Below are 2,862 nucleotides of genomic sequence, written 5' to 3' on the forward strand. Positions count from 1 at the left end.
ATCTGGTGCAGTCCAGGAGGCTGAGGTGCCCTGTGGTTCTTAAGGGAGCTGGTGGCCACAGAAGTTAACGCCTCTCACTTTTGATATTGACCTCCCCCACTCCCCTTTGCTCAGAGACACTTTTGCTCATATCAGTTCATCAAATACCCATGGAACTTGATCAGTTTGTCTGTCAGTTGTTCAGCTTTAGCATTGGTCGATATTACCCAGTTGAAGAGATGCATTTTCCACATAAATTCGTAGAATTCTTGCAGAAATAGAGCATTGGTGGTTCAGTGGTAGAATTCTCGCCTGCCACGCGGGAGACCCGGGTCCGATTCCCGGCCAATGCAGCAGAGGTCGTGTTTTTAAGGCCATGTTAGTCGTTCTTCATAAGCGGCAGCTGTCCCCAGAGCCATGAGCACAGCGCAGCTTCACTCACTGGTGGCTGAATGTCAGAGATGTTGTTTCCGCGCAGGAGACCCAGGTTCGATTCCCAGCAGAAGCAAAGCAGTGTATCTTGCTACTTTAGAAGTGGGCAACTTATCAGTGTTTTACAGGGAACTAGTGGAAGCACTCTAGACAATGCTTTTCCATGCTTGTTCAATGAAGTACAAGCAATTATGGCTCATGCACCTGTGAAAAACTCCTGAAGGCAATAAAAAGGCTGCAGGCAAGAAAGGTCAGGCTTAAAGAAACCAATGAGAGTAAACTGACTTGTTTGTTGTCTCTAAAAAACACCAGAAGAAAAATGTCCAGGGGGTCAATGCTGATCTGCATGAAAGTGGAATAAACTGCAAGGTAAGTAATGTAAGATCCCCAAGACAGCGCTACAAGGTCACAGTTGGACAGTGGCTTGTTGGAAGAGCAGGGTAATGACTCCCAGCAAGAACTGACAAATCTGGTGCAGTCCAGGAGGCTGAGGTGCCCTGTGGTTCTTAAGGGAGCTGGTGGCCACAGAAGTTGGTGGCCACAGCTTCTCTCACTGGTGGCTGAATGTCAGAGTTGTTGTTTCCCGCGCAGGAGACCCAGGTTCGATTCCCAGCAGAAGCAAAGCAGTGTATCTTGCTACTTTAGAAGTGGGCAACTTATCAGTGTTTTACAGGGAACTAGTGGAAGCACTCTAGACAATGCTTTTCCATGCTTGTTCAACGAAGTACAAGCAATTATGGCTCATGCACCTGTGAAAAACTCCTGAAGGCAATAAAAAGGCTGCAGGCAAGAAAGGTCATGCTTAAAGAAACCAATGAGAGTAAACTGACCTGTTTGTTGTCTCTAAAAAACACCAGAAGAAAAATGTCCAGGGTCAATGCTGACCTGCATGAAAGTGGAATAAACTGCAAGGTAAGTAATGTAAGATCCCCAAGACAGCGCTACAAGGTCACAGTTGGACAGTGGCTTGTTGGAAGAGCAGGGTAATGACTCCCAGCAAGAACTGACAAATCTGGTGCAGTCCAGGAGGCTGAGGTGCCCTGTGGTTCTTAAGGGAGCTGGTGGCCACAGAAGTTAACGCCTCTCACTTTTGATATTGACCTCCCCCACTCCCCTTTGCTCAGAGACACTTTTGCTCATATCAGTTCATCAAATACCCATGGAACTTGATCAGTTTGTCTGTCAGTTGTTCAGCTTTAGCATTGGTCGATATTACCCAGTTGAAGAGATGCATTTTCCACATAAATTCGTAGAATTCTTGCAGAAATAGAGCATTGGTGGTTCAGTGGTAGAATTCTCGCCTGCCACGCGGGAGACCCGGGTCCGATTCCCGTCCAATGCAGCAGAGGTCGTGTTTTTAAGGCCATGTTAGTCGTTCTTCATAAGCGGCAGCTGTCCCCAGAGCCATGAGCACAGCGCAGCTTCACTCACTGGTGGCTGAATGTCAGAGATGTTGTTTCCCGCGCAGGAGACCCAGGTTCGATTTCCAGCAGAAGCAAAGCAGTGTATCTTGCTACTTTAGAAGTGGGCAACTTATCAGTGTTTTACAGGGAACTAGTGGAAGCACTCTAGACAATGCTTTTCCATGCTTGTTCAACGAAGTACAAGCAATTATGGCTCATGCACCTGTGAAAAACTCCTGAAGGCAATAAAAAGGCTGCAGTCAAGAAAGGTCAGGCTTAAAGAAACCAATGAGAGTAAACTGACCTGTTTGTTGTCTCTAAAAAACACCAGAAGAAAAATGTCCAGGGGGTCAATGCTGATCTGCATGAAAGTGGAATAAACTGCAAGGTAAGTAATGTAAGATCCCCAAGACAGCGCTACAAGGTCACAGTTGGACAGTGGCTTGTTGGAAGAGCAGGGTAATGACTCCCAGCAAGAACTGACAAATCTGGTGCAGTCCAGGAGGCTGAGGTGCCCTGTGGTTCTTAAGGGAGCTGGTGGCCACAGAAGTTAACGCCTCTCACTTTTGATATTGACCTCCCCCACTCCCCTTTGCTCAGAGACACTTTTGCTCATATCAGTTCATCAAATACCCATGGAACTTGATCAGTTTGTCTGTCAGTTGTTCAGCTTTAGCATTGGTCGATATTACCCAGTTGAAGAGATGCATTTTCCACATAAATTCGTAGAATTCATGCAGAAATAGAGCATTGGTGGTTCAGTGGTAGAATTCTCGCCTGCCACGCGAGAGACCCGGGTCCGATTCCCGGCCAATGCAGCAGAGGTCGTGTTTTTAAGGCCATGTTAGTCGTTCTTCATAAGCGGCATCTGTCCCCAGAGCCACGAGTACAGCGCAGCTTCACTCACTGGTCGCTGAATGTCATAGTTGTTGTTTCCCGCGCAGGAGACCCAGGTTCGATTCCCAGCAGAAGCAAAGCAGTGTATCTTGCTACTTTAGAAGTGGGCAACTTATCAGTGTTTTACAGGGAACTAGTGGAAGCACTCTAG

The 2,862-nt window shown here is 47.2% G+C and overlaps 1 non-coding gene across 1 annotated transcript; it reads left to right on the forward strand.

Annotated features, from left to right (window-relative positions):
* The first annotated feature begins 2,561 nt into the window (after positions 1–2,561).
* trnag-gcc (transfer RNA glycine (anticodon GCC)) lies at positions 2,562–2,632 on the forward strand. The gene has a single exon. It is a non-coding gene; the product is annotated as a tRNA-Gly (tRNA).
* The last annotated feature ends 230 nt before the right edge of the window (positions 2,633–2,862 follow it).

Source organism: Carassius gibelio, chromosome B19, assembly GCF_023724105.1.
Source record: "Carassius gibelio isolate Cgi1373 ecotype wild population from Czech Republic chromosome B19, carGib1.2-hapl.c, whole genome shotgun sequence".
Classification (NCBI taxonomy): Eukaryota; Metazoa; Chordata; class Actinopteri; order Cypriniformes; family Cyprinidae; genus Carassius; species Carassius gibelio.